Below are 20,554 nucleotides of genomic sequence, written 5' to 3' on the forward strand. Positions count from 1 at the left end.
ATGAATCTGCCACAGGTATACACGTGTTCCCCATCCTGAACCCCCCTCCCTTCTCCCTCCCCATACCATCCCTCTGGGTCATCTCAGTGTACCAGCCCCAAGCATCCAGTATCATGCATGGAACCTGGACTGGCAATTCATTTCATATATGATTTTATACATGTTTCAGTGCCATTCTCCCAAATCATCCCACCCTCTCCCTCTCCCACAGAGTCCAAAAGACTGTTCTATACATCTGTGTCTCTTTTGCTGTCTCGCATACAGGGTTATTGTTACCATCTTTCTAAATTCCATATATATGCATTAGTATACTGTATTGGTGTTTTTCTTTCTGGCTTGCTTCACTCTGTATAATAGGCTCCAGTTTCATCCACCTCATTAGAACTGATTCAAATGTATTCTTTTTAATGGCTGAGTAATACTCCATTGTGTTTATGTACCACAGCTTTCTTATCCATTCATCTGCTGATGGACATCTAGGTTGCTTCCATGTCCTGGCTATTATAAACAGTGCTGTGATGAACATTGGGGTACACGTATCTCTTTCAATTCTGGTTTCCTCGGTGTGTATGCCCAGCAGTGGGATTTCTGGGTCATAAGGCAGTTCTATTTCCAGTTTTTTAAGGAATGTCCACACTGTTCTCCATAGTGGCTGTACTAGTTTGCATTCCCACCAACATATAAGAGGGTTCCCTTTTCTCCATACTCTCTCCAGCATTTATTGCTTGTAGACTTTTAGATTGCAGCCATTCTGACTGGCGTGAAATGGTACCTCATTGTGGTTTTGATTTGCATTTCTCTGATAATGAGTGATGTTGAGCATCTTTTCATGTGTTTGTTAGCCATCTGTATGTCTTCTTTGGAGAAATGTCTATTTAAAGAACCTCTTGATGAAAGTGAAAGAGGAGAGTGAAAAAGTTGGCTTAAAGCTCAACATTCAGAAAACTAAGATCATGGCATCTGGTCCCATCACTTCATGGCAAATAGATGGGGAAACAATGGAAGCAGTGACAGACTTTATTTTCTTGGGCTTGAAAATCACTGAAGATGGTGGCTGCAGCCATGAAATTAAAAGACACTTGCTCCTTGGAAGACAGGCTATAACCAACCTAGATAGCATATTAAAAAGCAGAGACATTACTTTGCCAACAAAGGTCTGTCTAGTCAAAGCTATGGTTTTTCCAGTAGTCATGTATGGATGTGAGAGTTGAACTATAAAGAAAGCTGAAGGCCAAAGAATTGATGCTTTTGAACTGTGGTGTTGGAGAAAAGTCTTGAGAGTCCCTTGGACTGCAAGGAGATCCAACCAGTTAATCCTAAAGGAAATCAGTCCTGTATATTCATTGGAAGGATTGATGCTGGAGCTGAAACTCCAGTACTTTGGCCACCTGATGCGAAGGGCTGACTCACTGGAAAACACCCTGATGCCTGGAAAGATTGAAGGCAGAAGGAGAAGGGGATGACAGAGGATGAGATGGTTGAATGCCATCACTGACTCCATGGACATGAGTTTGAGCAACTCTGGGAGCTGGTGATGGACAGGGAAGCCTGGCATGCTGCAGTCCATGGGGTGGCAAAGAGACCTGACTGAGCGACTGAACTGAGCTGAAGTAAAGTAATGAGCACAAAGCCGTGCCTCTCCCTTCACGCCAGGTCTTCTCCCGGTCACACCCCACAGCACTTGATGCTGCTTGCCTGTTGCTCCTCCTCCTCTGGCTTCCTTGTCCTGGCTGGGGGGACTCTGGGAGTTCTTTCCTGTCCAGCCTCCTCTGTGGACTTGTCTCAGCTGCAGAGTGTGTGTGTGTGGGGTCCCGTCCCAGGTTGTCTCTTCCCTGGTTGCTTTGCATGTGCCACTGGTCCTTGGTGAGCTGAGATGGGGAAACTGCATGGGGGAATCTCTGCAAACTCAAGTGCCTGGTTGGTTCCTGCCTTGGGAGGCAGACAAGAATCTCCTGGGACAGGAGCCTGCACTAAACTTCCCAAGGAGTTCAGGCTAGATTTCACCTCTCAGCTGAGAGCGATCAGCCTTCGTGATGCCACCCATAGCCGGTACCTTTACACGACAGGGCCCCCCAGATCTGCACTTCCACCTGAGACCCCTGGTCTGAGATTTGGACCTGAGCCAGAAGAGGCCCTGCTCACTCTCCCCTGTCCCTGTATTGCCCCTCTGTCCAGGCTGGCACCTCCTGGACTCCACCCCCGTCTCCCCCAGTAGCCTCTCTAGATAGCTGTGATCGCGTCACCCTGCTTCATAAAAGCTTCTGAACATCTCCTTGGTGCTGTCACTCTGGGCTGGCACTTGGTGGGCCCTTGGCGAGTTTTTGTGGAATGAGTGAGTGAATGCATGGATGTGTAAGTGTTAAGTTTTATTCAAGTGCCGAGTTAGCAATCCTGTGAGCCCTGTAGGCAGACCAAGAGCCAGAGCTGAGGTTTAGAGCCAGTGAGCTGTTGAATTTATTTGAGATCAATTTGCTGAAGACTTTGGAAAGTCGCTAGGAGGAGGAGGGAGCAGAAATGGGTGTCACTTGTCTTTGTCTAAGAGTCATAGGAAGGGAAAGGTGGAAAATAACTCACAGTGATGGGGTGGGGAGGCTTCTGATCCTACTGGGAACCCTTCAGTGGTCCACAGGACCCCCTTCTTAATGGGAGAGGAGGAGTTCTTGCTAAGGCGGGATCTCCCAAAGGTGTGATGCTCCCTGGTGTGAATCTGGCTCTGCCACATGCTGGCTCTGGGCTGCCGGACAGATTCTCAGTGCCTCAGTTTACTTATTGTAAAGTGGAGATCATGGTGTCTGTATCCAGGGGTATTCATGGAAGTCTTTGAGAAAACATGTCTATAGCTAAAGAAAGTGTGAGCGTTCATAAAGGCTCTGTGCGGTCTCTCGCTGATGTTGTGTGAAGGCAGCGTTGGTAGCATGAGCTCCTTTAATTGCGCAGACACCTGACATTTACCATCACTGTGCCTCCGGCCCCTCAGGTAGAATCTAGTGCATAATAGGTGCTCAACAAAAACTACTGAATGGATGCTTGTGGCCTGGGTCCTAATTATTTAATGTAGGTGGTTGACTGGCACTATCTGCCATGTGGTTGATCTGCAACAAATTGTAGCTATCATTCTTGTTATTTACCCAGAAATACAAAAAGTGGCTGTGATAGGAGTTTATGTTCTTTTGTAAAGCATAAGCAGCAGTGTGATTCCTTCAGGTCTTTAATGGAGCCACACGAATTCCCATGCTTTGCTTTCGTCAGGTAGGGCTGTTTTCCTAGCAAGGACATGCCTGGGGACTCATTCTCATTTGGTGAGAGAATGGAGGCCAAGACCTATCTGTTTCTGTGGAGAGTGTAGAGAGCAGACAGTTCTGCCATCTTCAGAATTTCAAGTCCCGCCTGGGGTGCAGCTCTGTGGCACACTTGTTCCGTTTCCCTTCAGTGCTGGCTTAGAGCCTTGGTCTTCCTTCCAGCCTCCTGCTCACATCTATCATTTTTATTTGGCTGATCAAATCCTTCTAGGACTTTGGGCCTGATTTGCTGTTTCAGGGTCTCCTCCACGCAACACTGGACCCTTCAGGAGCCTGTGGCGTGGGCACAGGTGTTTTTGTTTGAGTCCTCCCTTTGTACCTCTCCTGCCATCCCCGTTGGCAGAGGAGGGAAGAGATGGCAGGGAGGATTGAAATAGCTTGCTTTGAGAGCTGAGATTAAGCTTGAGGCTTAATCTTACCCTGTGTAGGGTGATCTGCCCTTTGTGCCATGCTTGCCTTGCAGGGAGCCCTTCAGAGTGCAGCACAGCCCAGTGCTAACTTCTATTAATAGGGTGACTTGGAGCCCTTCTGTGGGTACCTGACTATTGGCCTTGGATGTCTCTCCAGTGGTTGCTTTTGTGTGGACTTTGTTTCAAGAAACTCTTCTAGGAATGAAGTCAATGTGATTGAAAGCAGCTCTGTGTTGCATAGCCTTACACAGATACTGAGTTTGTAAATAGTCCATGTGGTCATTTGTAAAAATGTCTGTCCATTTGCCCCTGACCTGAATCGGGGCACTTGCAGTGAGATGCCAGCTCCTCCCATGAAGAGGAGGAGCCTGTTTTCCCACTCTTTGAAGCTGCTGCTTGGTTGTGTGACTTGTTTTGACTAATGACATGGTGGTAAATTGGACCCTGGCTGAGATTTGTAAAGTGCCTGTGCGTTGGAGCGGATTCCCTTTTGCCCCTGGGATCCCTGCTGCCGCCTCTAGCTGAGGAAGTCTGCTGGACATGTGACCCAGCTGCCCCTACCACCCCAGCTAGCCTAAAAGCAGAGAGGCTCCCTTAGCTGAGCAGCCACTGATACAGACCCACGTTTGAGTCTGACCTGGATCAGCAGAAGAACCACCCAGCTGAGCCTGGATCAAAGTCCTGCCCCCACAGACTCATGGGGCAAATAAATGGTGGTGGTTTGAAGCCACTGAATTTTCGGGCTAGTTTGCTACACGGGGAAAGCTAACTATCTAACTGATAGAGTTGACTTAATGGCCAGTGATTTTTTATTTTTTCCTTAACCGAAAGGATTTAAGGAAAAAGATTGCAAACCTATTTGCTACAAGATTTCTTAGAAAGTAACTCTTTTCAGGGCCTGTGAAATACCCACCCAGTTTATCACCCCAGCATTTGTACTGAAATGTTGCAGAACACATGTGGATTTTGAGTATGGATTTCCAAGTTGGAAGAGAATCTTTGGCCAGAGTGGGTCCAAATAAGTGACCACACCAGACACCAGGGTTAGTCGTGTCTGAGAATTCATGATCCAAGAAGTAAGAAATTTAGCCAGAAATATCCTAAGCATGGCTCCGGCAGTTGGGAGTAATTGACTGAAAACTACAAACTGCTTGGATTCAGCATTGTAAAAGATAATTTCACACATGGTGGTTCTGTAAGGGTATTAAGGCTCAAAAAAGTAAACTGGATTAAGAAGGCCTGGTGAATATGCAACACTGAATGGAGGCATTAATAACCAAAAGTGTGGATGAAATTGAGGAACAACAGACTCAAAGAGAAGCAGATGAAGTGAAATCGGATGAGTTCAAATTGGCTCTAATATTCTACAACCGGGAGATCTCATCCCATTGTATTAATAAAAAAGAAAAAGCACATTGTACACGTCACACACACATACACACATGTACACATAACCCAGAGAAGATTTGCTATCTCTTGTCCATTGAAAAATTCCACTTCGAGGAATTCTACCTGACTCATTGTGTGTGTGTGTGTTGATGTGCAGGACGTGTATATAATAGGTTATTTACTGCAGCTTTCCTTGCACTTTTGAAAGACTGGACGTAATGTAAATGTCCTTTCTATGGAGGACTATTAAAGAGAAAGAACAAGATCTCCCAGGTATTAATACAGAATAAGATCCAAGACATATCAATTGAAAAAAGTATGGGACTCTGTCTAGTGGTTTAGCAATTATGTAACAAAAGGACACACACAAAACACACACGTGCACATATTTGTATCTAGTAATACTTCATGGGGAGAAGGCAATGGCACCCCACTCCAGTACTCTTGCCTGGAAAATCCCAGGGATGGAGGAGCCTGGTAGGCTGCAGTCCATGGGGTCGCTAAGAGTCGGACACGACTGAGCGACTTCACTTTCACTTTTCACTTTCATGCGCTGGAGAAGGAAATGGCAACCCACTCCAGTGTTCTTGCCTGGAGAATCCCAGGGACGGGGGAGCCTGGTGGGCTGCCATCTATGGGGTCACACAGAGTTGGACATGACTGAAGCGACTTAGCAGCAGCAGTAATACTTCATGGACTTATACGCAGAGCTTACTGCCAGAGGGCAATGCAAGAAAGTGCCAGTCATCAGTGCTTGGGGTAGGAGCCAGGTGGTCAGGATGTTGCCGGGCAGGGCAGGGGTGGGAGGGAGGTTTCACTGTATGCTCTTTTGTGTTTACTTTTCACTATATTTCTGGATTATTTTCATGAAAGCCATATAAAACGTATTTAAAATATTGCTCCTGTTCTATATTAAGCTTCTTGAAGGCTTTTGTGTCCTCATTCTGATGAGTTATGGCACTCCGATCCCAGGAAGTGGTGAGGGAAGCGCCCACTGTGGCAGAGGAGTGACAAGGCCAGCTTTGGGGTCTTTCTGGGTGCTGTGCCTGGTGTGGCCATCTTCGAACTTGGACCACCTTGGATGCTTTGTCCTTGAATTTCTCATCCATGACCTCGGAGAGGAAGACCACACTCTCCCCCGCTGGGAATAAGCAATGAACGACATGCGTGCTCTGAGTCTGGTTCAATCTCAGGCTCCCTGGCACTGCCTGCTGTCAGCCATAGCTGAGTCTTCATGGTGGGGTTGTCCACGCCCATGTGGGCTCAGGTGGGATACTGAGCGAGGCAGTGATGTCTCAATGGGGCCTCTCTGAGCAGCATTGCCTGTCCTATGATTCTAATCCAGGAGAAATCACACAGGCCTGGAAGCTGAGGAGTGCAGAAGAGGGCCAAAGAAACACCATGGTTCCATGTAAGCAAAAACAGAGAACATAATGATTTAAAACTAATTGCATAGAGGAACTTTTCTGGCAGCCCAGTAATTAAGACTCCATGCTTCCAATTCAGGGGGTGTGGCTTCAATACCTAGTTGGGGAACTAAGATCCCACCTGCTGTGTGGCATGGCCAAGTTTAAAAAAAAATAGTAATTGCATGGGGAGGAAGACACGAGCGAAAATGTCAGTGATACAAGGGAGCCAGGATGTTGATGAATTGGTGGGAACTCCGGCTGAGTTCCTTAGCAGAGTTACTGGAAAGCAACACCTCTTACTGTCCCACTGCATCTCTATTAGACTAAATGGATTTATTCTGGTGGAAACTGTCATTGGCATTAGTGAAGTACAGTGGGCGACGTTTCTCATGGCTTCCGAGTGGAGCCTCCACAGTGATGCACGTGGTGGAAGGGACTTGATGAATAACTGATCTGAATCATGAGTCTCACAAATGCCTGAGTGCGTGTGCAGAGAGGGTGAGTGGCTCTCCTATGGTCACACAGGAAGGAAGCGGGGAGCCAGGACTGCGCCTCATCGCCATATCTGCTGCCTGGCCTCTGGTCTTGCGGTTTTGGTGGGCAGTGGCTCCGTGTCCCCCCAGTGGTGGTCTGGTGTCACCTAACTCTGGCATATGATAGCAGTGTCGATGGCAAGGTGTGGCTGTGAGGCTGTGTGGGGCTCTGGCTGGGGGCAGGGCATGAGATTGGGATGGAAAGGGAAAGAAAGGGGTTCCACTGTGATCCTCCAATGTGTGGGGGAGCTGGAGAAGGTGCTGGTGCCTCTGTCCCGAGCAAGGGGGTTTTGTGGTCTGGCCAGAAGGTGAAATTGTTACTGAGGTTAATGATGGAAGCAGTGACTCATCTGCGGAGGGACCCTCCCTAAGCTCAGTACTGCGGCTCAGGGATTTATTGTTTGGACGTTGGTCCTCACAGAAGGCCGTGGGGTAAAGGCTATTGTCTGTTTATAGACGAGGAAACAGGCTCTGGGAGACCCCATGGCTTCTGTGTCTCAGGATGAGGGAAGAAAGAGCTCAGGTCGGCTCAGCTCCAGTGCCCACCGTGCTCCCAGCTGCCATATCATCCAGCTCTGTCTTCCAGGCCAAATAGGGTGGCCCGTGTGACCCGTTCTGGTCTCACTCCTCTTTTTGCTTTGCATTTCTGAGTGTTGCCCTTGGAATGGAAGGAGCCTGCTTCAGACCCAGAGCTTCTGAGGCTGTTCTGGACACTGGAACCTTGGCGCACCCAAGTCACATCCAGATGTCCAAGGCAGTCCTCCCTGAGCGTCTCACCAGCACCCGCCTCAACACTTGCCCTGTGGCTGGCACTGAGCTGGAATTCCATACCTGTCATTTGAGTCCTCACAGCTATAGGCACTGTCATTTTATTGATGAGAAGCCTTGGGCTCAGAGAAAGTAAATAACTCCAGGTCACCCTGTGGGCGAGAGTCATAGACAGGCCTTGAATCCGTGCAGCCTGACCCCCAGAAACCAGGCTGGGGTTCTTTTTTTATTTTTAATGAACTGGAAAGGTGTCCTCTCTGTGGACATGTCTCCTGCCTCTTGGTCTTTCCTGTGCTGTAGAGTTCAGGCCCTCCTCTGTGGCAGCTCATGGTTATTCTTCCAGACCTACGTATGGAGGCCACAGAGCACTTGGAACTGTGTGTGTGTGTGTTGGAGGGGACAGCCAGAGGTGCTTGACAGTGTGGGGCTGAATCTCTGCAAAGGCATCTGTCAGGATGCCAAGGGTAGTGTGGGTGAAGAGAGGTCAGAGAGATGACTGGTTCTGCTTCAAGAGGGTCCCCCCTTTTAGGGCTGGCCACCCTCATGGGGTGTTTGCACTGGCCTTTTCTTCCCACCTTCCCGTTCTTTTGAACCCTGTAGCAGGGGTCAGTCAACTTTTTCTGTAAATAGTGAGATAGTAAATATTTCAGTCTGGCAGTTCTACAGTCTTTGTCACACCTAGTCAGTTCTGATTTTGTAGTGGAAATGACTTATAGACAATATGGAAATGAATGGCAGTGTATGTGTTCCAAAAAAGCGTATTGACAAAAATGAGCAGGGGGCCAGATGTAGCCCATAGGGGTTAGTTTGCTGATCCCTGCTCTAGAGAAAGCAAACTGGGCTTTTAGGGGTCAGGAGGCCTTGGGCACAGTCCCTGCACTGCCCCTCAGTTACCAGGTTACCCCTGACCTGCTTCTTCAGAGCCTCGGTTTCCTCTACTTGGGAGGAAGTTGGACTAGACTCCTAAAGAGGATTTGGGGTGACAATATGGGAACCCTGAGTGGGTACTGGTAGAAGGCCAGAAGACAGGGAAGGGAATTGTTTAGCTGAGAGTTGACCTTGATTCCAGAATCTGATGACATTTCTATGCCAAACACTGGAGTAAATTGAGCAGAGAGTGTCTGCGAGTAACAGAAAAATCCATTGTATGGCTGCTGAGCACCTGGGGAAAGCCAGGGGGCCATGTCTTCAAATAAGTTCAGGAACCTTTGTGGGAGGAATAAAAAAGTCTGCAGCTAGGGGGAATTCAGAAGCAGCTCTAGGTGTAGATGTTACATACGCTGCCTCATGAATTTTAACTCTGGAAATTAATTCATTTTATTAGGAGGACAATGAGATTGAGCACAGACTGGGTGGAGGCACAGCGCTGAATGGAAAGTGTTATGAGGGCCGAGGGTGGGAAGGTGTCTGGGGGTGTGGCAGTCTTGTGTGTGTGCACATGCGTGTATGCGTGTGTGTCTGTAGTCCAGAGGAGTGCACCCGTCTTAACATTTCCATTAAGCCACTGGAATTGGGGGTAAGCAGCATGTTAATGCTGAGAAGGCAATGGCAACCCACTCCAGTACTCTTGCCTGGAAAAGCCCATGGATGGAGCAGCCTGGTAGGCTGCAGTCCTTGGGGTTGCTAAGAGTTGGACACAACTGAGTGACTTCACTTTGACTTTTCCCTTTCATGCATTGGAGAAGGAAATGGCAAGCCACTCCAGTGTTCTTGCCTGGAGAATCCCAGGGACGGGGGAGTCTGGTGGCCTGCCGTCTATGGGGTCGCCCAAAGTCGGACACGACTGAAGCGACTTAGCAGCAACAGTAGCAGCAGCAGCATGTTAATGACAACCCACTCCAGTATTCTCGTCTGGAAAATCCCATGGACAGAGAAGCCTGGTGGGCTACAGTCCATGGGTTCGCAAAGAGTCGAACGTGACTGAAGCGACTTAGCACATGTAGCACGGCACATTAATGGAATGAGATTGCTGATAATTCAGTCCATTTGGTGGTCTTAGAAATTACTGATGCTCCCTGAAAAGGCCAGAAATCAGGAAAAGGGAGGGGAATGCAATGGAATCATTTTTTCCAGAAATTGTATATTGTGTGCCTACAATGCAGCAATTCCTCTTCCAGGCACCAGCAGTGAAGGCAGAGTCTTTGTCTTCATGCACTCTGCTTTCTAGTGGAATAGAATGACCATGAAGAGGGATATGATTGTCCAGCAGGGCAAAAGGGTAAAGCGGGAGGGTAAAGACAGGCATCTGAAAGTTAGGCCAGGTACTCCAGAAGGAATCATAGCACTGAGAGCTCTGGCTTACTGTTAATTACTTGGGCCAAAGTCAGGCTGCAGCCGCTCAGGTGAGCCAAAATAACAGGTGATTAAACAGCAAATAATTTATATTTGGTGATGAAAAGCAGAAGAGCTAAACCTCTGCTACTCAGAACCTTTGAGGCGTGAGTCTCACTTAATAGCTGAGTTTTTCTTCCACTGGGCTATGGATTTAAGCATCAACGTGATTATTTTAAAAACTTTAAACATTTGCCTGGCAGGGAAAGTACTATTCTGTGTTTAGCGAAAAGGCTTTCTAAAAATTTATTCCGTGTGACTCTGCCTTCTGAAACAGAGGAGATCAAATGAAGTTGAGATGCCCAAGGTCTGTATCAGGAAACACACACGCATACATACACACACACAGGTGCGACCGTGAGCTTGCTTTAATGCAACATTTCCTTAGGGGGTATGAGATATCTTTGCCCCTCTGTGCAGTGGCTCCCTGATAGTTGTACGTTTTGATATTTCGTGTTTGCTTTGAAGTCTTTTTATTTTTTTCCTTGCCTGCATTGTATCTCTCTGTAGCAATCCCTTTCTTCTTTATTAGTCTTCATTTTATTTGTTTGCTTACATGGAATCATATGTATATGCTCATGTGGAGAGCTTTGAAAACTACAAATTGGAGGAAGAGAATTATTACCTACAATTCCACCTCCTGGAGACCATTAATGTGAATATTCTGATCCATACTCTCTCTGACTCTCCTTTTTTTATGAAAATGGGGTCACAGTGTACATGTTGCCTGGTGATGTGCTTTTTTTCCCACTTGATATCATGAATATTTGTCAGAAATGTGTTTCTGTAGTACTACCTTAAGTGTGTGCATGTGTTTTTGCAGAAATCTTGCATCAGAAGTGTTCAAAGGTACATTAAAGTTGAGGGACTAGAGTAATACCCTCACTGCTCAGCTGCAGCAGTGGTCACATTCTGCCATTCTAGTGACACCTCACACCACTCCCCATAGTTTTTTTCCTGATTAAAAACAGAATACAGGCGTATCACTTCACTTGTAAATCCTTCAGAAGATGTGTTAAGCCAGAAGTTCTCAACTGGGGGCAGTTCTTCCCTCCAGGGGACAAAAGGTAGTTGCTGGCGGCAGTTTGGGTTGTTGCTGCTGGGGATGGTGAAGGTTGCTATTGGCTTCTAGCAGATCGAAGCTAGGGTTGCAGCTAAACAACCTGCAATGCAAGGACTGCCCTCCAAAACAAAGCATTATCTGGCCCCAAATGTCAACAGTGTTGAGGCTAAGAAAATCTGGTCTAACAGATCAAGATTTCAAAAATACAAGCATAATTCTATTACCACATCCAACAAAACTAACAACAGTTCTTTTATGTCACTAAGTTTTCTTTCACTTTTCAGTTAAAAAAAAAAAATAGGTGTAGCTAGTTTGATTCACTTTCCCCAAAGGTCTTTTAATTTCTTTTAATCTCTTGATAATTCCCCCTTTGCTTTTCTCCATGGCAGTTATTTGTTAAAGACTCTGGGTCATTTTTTTTTTTTTTTCTGTAGACTTTCCCATACGCTGGATGTGGCTGACCACATCTTCATGGTACAGTGTATCACTCTGTCTCTAATACCCCTTTCTTTGTAAATTGAAGTTCAGATTAATTAGCAAGCTCAGGCATTGCGAGGCGGATGTATCCATTTAAAATGTCCCCATCAACCTTTTGTCTAATGCACTGGTGTTCACAGTGTGGTCCCTTAATTAGCACCATCATCACCTAGGAACTCGTGAAAATTCTAATTCTTGCACCCTACCCTGATCTACTGAATCAGAAACTCTGGGGTTAGGACCCAGCAATTTGTGTTTTATCGAGCTCTTCAGTTGTATTGGAGTTCTCCAACATATAAACAGAGAGAGAGAGGAAGGGAGGGAGGGAGAAGGACTGAGAACGAGAGAGAGGAAGAGGGGATGATGTATAATAAGGAATTGGTTCACCCAGTTAGGGAGGCTGGCAAGTCCAGAGTCTGCAGAATAGATTGGTAGCCCTGAGACCCAGATGGCACAGTTACAGTGCCAGAGTCAGTGCTGCAGATGAAGCCCAGAGGCAGTCTGCTTTAGAACCAGGAAGACCCAGCACTACAGAGTTCCTTGTGCTTGCAGGGAGGGCCACGGCAGGGAGGTCAGCCTTTTGTTCTGTTCAGACCTTCAGCTGATTTGATGAGGCCCACCCGCATTATAGAGGCAATCTGCTTTACTCCGTCTGCTGCGCTAAATGTTACTCTCATCCAGAAAACCCTCATGAAGATGTTTAAGCAGATATCTGGGCACCCTGTGGCCAATCAAGTTGACACATAAAATTACTCATTACCCTACGTGATGCCGATGTGTGCTAGAGTCTGAGAATCACTGTGCTAATTTTTTGCTTTTATTTCCACCATTTGATGAGCTCTGTGTGTGCTAATGGTTCTAACAGACATTGATGGACATTTTCTAGAATGGTTTATTTCACTGAAGATTCCAAAACGATGTTTCAAATTCCTTTGTTTAGCATTTAACTGTAACTTTTGGAGGAGGAAGAATTTTCCCTCATTGTCTTTGCTTACTCTGAAGGACAGTATTTGCAGGAAAGACAGGATAAATGCTTGATTTATTCCCTATATTTCTATTTCCTTTTTATTGAGGCATAACTTACACATGATAACATGCACAAATCTTAACTGTACAACTCAATGAATTTTACACATCCATACACCCATGCAGCCATCATCCAAGCCAAGATATAGAACATTTCCAGAATCCCACTCCCCCGTACCTCCTCCTCGTTGGTGCTCACTCCCTGCTTTCCACAGTAAACAGTTGTGCTTAAGCTGTATTTATGATGTCCTTTTCTGCCCAGTTTATTTTGTATGTAATCAAAATAGTCATTTGTTTTATACACAGTTTCCGGATTTAGTTTCATGTTAGGAACTTCATAATAGGGTCTAAGATAATAACATATGTTACTTCTCCTCTTGTTGTTTAGTTGCTAAGTCATCTCCGACCTTTTGCGACCCTGTGGACGTAGCCTGCCAGGCTCCTCTGGGCATGGGATTCTCCAGGCGAGAATACTGGAGTGGGTTGCCATTTCCTTCTCCGGGGGACCTTCCCTCCCCAGGGACTGAACCTGCATCTCCGGCATTGGCAGGCGGACTCTTTACCACTGAACCACCAGGGAAGGCCCACCTTTCCTCTAGTCTTAATTGGTGTATGCATGCAGACACACGCACATGCACACTTTTGAGTCATGTTTTCAGTGACCAGCTAGTTGTCCTAACATCGTTTATTGAATGCTGCCTATCTTCCTTACTCATCTGAAGTAAAGCCTCTTTTATCTTATATTAAATTTCCATGTGAACATAAGTCTACATCTGGATATTCTGTTATATCTGTCTTTTCCTGCCATATAGCATGCCGGTGTGTTTTACCATCTGGTAGTCCAAGTTATCCCAAATCTTCACAGTTACCACAATTTCAGATTTTTTTCTGACTATTCTTGCTGACTTTATTCTTCCAGATGAATTTGGGGATCATACTGTCAAGGTTCATAAACTGGAACTTTTTATTGGAATCACCTCTTTAATTATCACAAAATTGGATATCACAAAGTTTCCAAGAACAGCGTATTTGGTGGACTCAGTGGTTCCTTTTTGTCCTCCAGTAAAACCATCTAAAGTTTTGTATGTTTGTGTAAAATCCATTCCTAGATGTTTTGCTTATTCTTATTCTTTTGGGAAGTATCTTTTCTCATTTGTTCTATATAGTTATCAGGGTAGAATACTAAGAATAGTACCCATCTCTCTCACTGAAATCTAGTTTTTTCTATTAGCTTTGGGCTTTTCAAGTATACTAATACAATCAGCTACTAAGAAAGATGATTTTACTGTCTCTTTTCCAGTATTTACTACTTATTTTGTTCCTTGTAAAGTTTTTTTTGGCTGTTCTGGGTCTGGTGGTGGGAGGGCTCTTCATTGCAATGCATGCCTCTCCAGTTGTAGTGAGCAGGCTTAGTTGCCCTGCCACGTGTGGGATCTTAGTTCCCTCATCAGGAATCAAATCTGAATTCCCTGCCTTGGCAGGCAGATTCTTAACCACTGGACCACTAGGGAAGTCTCTTATTTTGTTCCTTTCTAATTGTATCCGGTAGCACATAGAGTACAGTGTTAAGTAATGGTGGTGAAAATGGGCATCTTTTTTTTTTTTTAAACCATTGCCTAATGGAAACACTTATAGGCCACCCCCTTGAATACTCTGTTGATTATGTTGTGATATGATAATGGTGTTGGTAATAATGGTGTGTGTGTGTGCGCTAGTTTTTCATCGAGTTAAACACGAGTTCTGTTTTAATTTATCAAGAGTTTTCTTTTTTTTTCTTATCAACTCAGGCATAAGTGAAGAATTTGATTAAATGCTTTTTTTAAAACTACTGAATTCACCATAAAATGTTTACTCTTCACTGTATTAACATGGTGATTATTTTTAATGGGTCCTCTTCTTGAGATGAACCCTATTAGGACGTGGTGTGTTATTTTTTTTTTTTTAATGTTTTTCTGGTTTCCATTTGATAAGTGCTTAATTAGGACTTTTGCTTATGTTGATAAGTTAGATTTTTTTTGAGTTCTTTTTTCTGGTCTTTCTCAAATTGTTATCAGTATTATACTGGCTGTTTAAAAAAAATAAAGCTTGTCAAAGTAAATCACCTCTGAATCATCTATGTTTAAATGTTTCTTTTAGGGATAGCTCTTTGACAAGAGAGAGGGTATTTTTATTTTACTTTTAATAAGAAACTTTAAAAAACTTAAGTTTAGTGAAGTGAAGTCGCTCAGTCGTGTCTGACTCTTTGCGACCCCATGGACTATAGCCTACCAGGCTCCTCTGTCCATGGGATTTTGGTGAAGGGAAGTTGTTTTATTTTTTCTCAAGTTGCTTTTAAAATTAGTTCAGCTTAGTTTTTTTTTGGCCTAGATTGTTTGCTTTTGTTTTCTGCCTCTCTGTTTCTGTTCTTCTGTGTCCTTTTGATTGTATATCCCAAAATCCCCTCAAAAGAACTCTTTGGAGTTGGGAAGGGGGAATGAAGATGGAGAAGCAGCTGAGCAGCTAAAGGCCGTGTTCCGTTTGGTAAGATCGGAAGGGAGGAAGTTAGCAAAGAATCAGTCCTTTTCCCCATCAGAGTAGAAAGATAATGGGATCAGAAAAGGGCACTGAGGCAGGGCTCAGCCAGCGCGTGGTTGCGTACATTAGAAAAAGATGCAGCTGACTGCATGGAGAGTCGGGGGTTTCAGCCCCCCTGCCCTTCTGCAGGGGGCACCATGCAGAATCAAGGGTGGTGGCCCAGGCATGAGGGCTCAGAGCTCTGCCTTCCCTCCTCACATGGGGAGGGGTAGAGCCAGTTTGAAAGGCTGGGGAAGCCACCTGCGCCTTCAACCTCTATGCCCTCCCCCTTTTGCCAGAGTCGCTTTCAACCATTCACTGAACTAATTTCTGAATGACCTGGCTAGGCTCAGGGCTAGGCGGAAGGGAGTAAAACAAGCACACAAACAGGACCCTCAGGGAGGACCCTTGTGGAGCTTACATCTGTGTAGGGCAGGTGGACAGAAAGCGCAATGCTATGCATATGCAGGTCAAGAAGCAACAGAACCAGACAGGGAACAAGGGACTGGTTCAAATTGGGAAAGGAGTACATCAAGGCTCTACATTGTCACCCTGCTTATTTAACTTATATGCAGAGTATATCATTTGAAATGCCAGGCTGGATGAAGCACAAGCTGGAATCAAGATTGCTGGGAGAAATATCAGTAACCTCAGACATGCAGTTGACACCACCCTTATGGCAGAAAGCAAAGAGTAACTAAAGAGCCTCTTGATGAAGGTGAAAGAGGAGAGTGAAAAAGCTGGCTTAAAACTCATCATTCAGAAATCCAAGATCATGGCATCCGGTCCCATCACTTCATGGCAAATAGATGGGGAAACAATGGAAACAGTGACAGACTTTATTTTTGTGGGCTCCAAAATTACTGCAGATGGTGATTGCAGCCATGAAATTAAAAGATGCTTGCTCCTTGGAAGAAAAGCTATGACAAACCTAGACTGCATATTAAAAAGTGGAGACATTACTTTGCTGACAAAGGTCCGTCTAGTCAAAGCTATGGTTTTTCCAGTAGTCATGTATGGATGTGAGAGTTGGACCATAAAGCAGGCTGAGCACCGAATTGATCCTTTTGAACTGTGGTGTTGGAGAAGATTCTTGAGAGTCCCTTGGACTGCAAGGAGATCCAACCAGTCCATCCTAAAGGAGATCAGTCCTGAGTGTTCATTGAAAGGACTGATGGTGAAGCTGAAACTCCAACACTTTGGCCACCTGATGCAAAGAGCTGACTCATTTGAAAAGACCCTGATGCTGGGAAAGATTGAAGGCAGGAGGAGAAGGGGCTGACAGAGGATGAGATGGTTGGATGGCATCACAGACTCAATGGACATGAGTGTGGATAAACTCCGGGAGTTGGTGATGGACAGGGAGGCCTGGCATGCTGTGGTTCATGGGGTTGCAAAGAGTCGGACACGACTGAGTAGCTGAACTAAACTGAAAAAATATATTTTAGATTGTGATGAAGAGGCTCTTGTGCTGATGTGCTATTGTGATATGCATAGTTTGAGAATGTACTGGGGCACCTGTCCCAGGCTTACAGCATGGGAGCTGCAGTCGAAAGATACCAACAGTTCTCTGACTTCGCAGCCCATTGCCCCAGCCAGGTCTGAATTTCAGGCAGAGCAGGCTTAGGGCTGGTAGCCTGCAATCTGATTTTTGGTTTTCTTTTAAATGTGCTGCAGGACAGTGTGAAGCCAAGGGCTGGGTACTCCTGGAATCTTAAAGCCCAGATCCATTTACTCAGGTGCAGTGGTAGAACTGGGAAGTCTCTTGAGGCTCTCCATCCCTTCTCCCACTTCTTGATATTAAAGAAGTCTCTTCTGAATGCTGGAACTTTTTCCTTTGATGCCCTAATCCAGCGAATGTGCTCTTCTGCCTTTTGTCCTTTCCTATTTTGTGACCCCACCCCCCGCACCCAATTTGGTGGTGCTGGGACAGGGTGGAAAGGGTGAGTTGGCAGTCTTAAGATTGTCAAGAGCAGTAAGCCATATGATTTGTTGCTGGAGCTTGAACCTTTCAGATCTCTGCATTTTGTCATCTGTGATAGTCCCAATGTAACAGCTGGTCCAAGACAAGACTGTAGACCAGCCAACAGGTGTCATTCTTTCATTTTCCATTGCTAAAAATTCTCTTAATGCTTTTTGAACCTATTTGTCCTTTTTGATGGCTGTCCACAAAAGTGTGCAGCTGAATACCCCCTCACTGGCCCAGTGGAGGGCCTCAGGCTGTCTTCGCTCGCCTCAAACATGATTACCTGATACAGATTTGCTCTGTTTCTCATTATTTGTACGGTCAGTGTCTTTGTCATCTTCATACACGTTTCATCTAATTATCATTGCCTTTCTTTGCTCAGTGGTTGAAAAAACAGTATAATTCTCAAGAGGGTCATCATCATTACAAAGGAAAGAATGAAACTCTTCCGAAGCTCATGTTGTTCCATGGCAATTGTCAACACAGAAGATCAAGCAGTATTCAGATATGTGGTTGTGGGAAGAAAATTGGGAAAATTAATCAAAGTGAGACCCAGCAGAACCAAGTGAGAAGTGGAGGTTAGCCCAAGTCGGCATGCAAAGAAAAAGCCTCCCCTGCCAGCAGAATCTGACCTGGGTCCCAGTCTCTCTCAGCTCAGACCCTATGTCCTCCCATGGAGAAATTCTCTTTGGATTGTCAAATTAGAAAGGGTTTGTGTCCCCCTGCCCTGGCCTCTTGAACCTCTTTCTGAACGTAGCTTGGCAACAGGATGCTACAGGGGTACTCAGTGATGCCTTAGTGTAATGGCCTGGACTTTCTGCTTTATCATCCCTTATGGGTGATGCTTGTGGCTGCAATCACATGGCTAGGGAATGGCCTAGGAACTTGCTAGACATGATAGGCCCTCCAGTCTTCTTTGGCTTCGGTACTAGTAGGTGCATTAGGGTGTTAATGTGTCCTGGCCATGTCTTGTGATAAGCCTTTCTTCTGATGCAATCTTTTTTTTTTTTTCCTCATCTAAGGTTAAGGAGGAAGCCAAAGGAGAGAGAAATAGTTCACAGCTATAAGTAATTTTGTCAAACAATGTTTCATTTTCTGTTCCACAGAAAAGAAATGAAAGTCATAATTATAGGGCTATTCTTTGTTCTTGCAAAATCCATAGTAGGTTGGGTGGCTCACCTGGGCAGCTTTCCTTTAAGGGATGGTTCTGGGACCCAGTTTAGAAGCTGCACTCCAGGGACATTTGTTCCTACTAGTAAGCCCCGCTGCTGGATGGGGTATTGCTACTCTTCTTGGTGCTTCTATTACTATTTATTACACAGCACCTTTGTCTCCTGCTGAGAGTGGAAGGGAGACTGGGCTGAAATGGAGGTGTTGGTGTCATTCTTAGAACACAAGTTTATTTTCCATGTTTACATCGTATAGTGACTCTGAAATCTGTGCTCTGACTTTGGTAACATCTTTCTGTATTGTTGGGAAGTACTGGCATCTCAGCTGAAAAGGAATAGCTCAGGAAAATGACAGCATTCCAGGAAAGTCTTTCTCTTTCTCACGTGTGCCCTCTCATTTATAAAGAGAGAGATGCAGGACTGTGCATTCGGACATGACTAGACCAGTGGGCCAGCCCATTTTACAAATATAACAAGTTTCTTTCCTCCACAGTTTCTTTCAGACTTCCCTGGTGGCTCAGATGGTAAAAGCATCTGCCTACAATGCAGGAGACCCGGGTTCAATCCCTGGGCTGGGAAGATCCCCTGGAGAAGGAAATGGCAATCCACTCCAGTATTCTTGTCTGGAAAATCCCATGGACAGAGGAGCCTGGTGGGCTACAGTCCATGGGGTCACAAATAGTCGGACATGACTGAGCGACTTCACTTTCACTTTCTTTCCTTCATATTTGGTCAGGCTCCAGATCTTCAGCTCCTTTCTTTCCATCTTCAAGCAAGACATAAACAAGGACTAGGCACACAGTCTTCAAATGTTTGAGTCCATTTTTGACAAACCTTCTCCCCAATGCCTTTCACTTTTTAAATCAATTACCCTATCCACAATGCCTCTCTCCTATGTCATTAAATTACCATCTTTCTCTGGCGTTTCTTTTCAACAACATAATTTGCCTTTAATAATTAATATAAAAGAATTCAAAATGTAATCACTGCGCTCACTTAAAAGGTTTCTAATCAGTTACCAGAATCTGTGGGTCTGTGACAGAGGTCTCCCCAAGGTTTCAGAACCCCATTTTCCCAAGCTTAATTCCAATAGAAACCAAATTTATAGTGCATTCTCCTATAGCTGGCCAGTCCTTTGAAGACAAAGAATGGGTTTCAAATGAACAATGAGCCACACAATTGCTTTAAGGTTCTTTCAGAGTGAAAATAATGCCAGTGTTTATCACATGGAAATTAAAATGGAAATTTTGCTCAGGCCAAGTCTAGATTTAAGCATTGTGATGCGAATGGGTGCCAGTGTCCAGGCCAGCTGTCCAGGCATTCTGTTAATCTTAGCCTTATTTTCTGAGAGAGTCTCTTATTGATGAGGGGGGTATATATATGAACAACGATTTCTGTCCTGCAGTCTGTAAGAAATGAGTTCTGAGTTGATTGTGTAGGCTTGGTCATTTATCTGCCCATTCGGTGTGAGGGGTAGGATGAGGGCAGAATTGGGCATCAGGTTGGTCTGAATTCAAACCCCAAATCTAACTTCATTTCTAATTTTGAGCGAGTTAACTTCTCTTCTTTGAACCCTTATTTATCATTTCCTTAATTACAAAATTAGGATACTACTTAGCTTACAAATTTCTCTTCAGTGTGCTGGGCATTTATGACTGCCCAGTACTCTATATTAGCTCACGTATTTCATATCTTTATTTCTAAAAGTCAGTTGATGTTCAGCCCAGTTTAATTTGCTTATTTATGTTAATTATTATTTATTGTTCACTGCACCTTATTCCCACTCTGCAGGAGGGCAGGTGCCTTTGTTTCCTACACTGATGTAGCAGGGTGCCCAGCATACAGTAGGTGCTCAATAATTATATGTTGGATGGGTGAATGCATGAGTGCCCATGTCTATTACCCACACATTGTACAGCATCTCTTTGAATTGGGCTGTGAGGTTTTCATTCCCGGTGATTCATCTTCTGAATTGTGTTTTGTGTGAGTGCTCATTAATTCTAATCTTGGCACTGCCTGAGTGATGAGTGAACTGGGATCTAAATTCATGGTCAGGGGAGCTGGTCTGGGATGAATCCCTGGCCTCAGTTACTCCTCAGACGGGACAAAACCTGTGCGGAGATGTTACCAGATTGTTGTCTGTGCAGAATCTAATTTATAG

At 45.1% G+C, this 20,554-nt stretch overlaps 1 non-coding gene across 1 annotated transcript; it reads left to right on the forward strand.

Moving 5' to 3' along the window:
- The first annotated feature begins 18,899 nt into the window (after positions 1-18,899).
- TRNAC-ACA lies at positions 18,900-18,972 on the forward strand. Its single transcript has one exon. It is a non-coding gene; the product is annotated as a tRNA-Cys (tRNA).
- Positions 18,973-20,554: the final 1,582 nt, after the last annotated feature.

Source organism: Oryx dammah, unplaced genomic scaffold (genome assembly GCF_014754425.2).
Source record: "Oryx dammah isolate SB20612 unplaced genomic scaffold, SCBI_Odam_1.1 HiC_scaffold_10, whole genome shotgun sequence".
NCBI lineage: Eukaryota > Metazoa > Chordata > Mammalia > Artiodactyla > Bovidae > Oryx > Oryx dammah.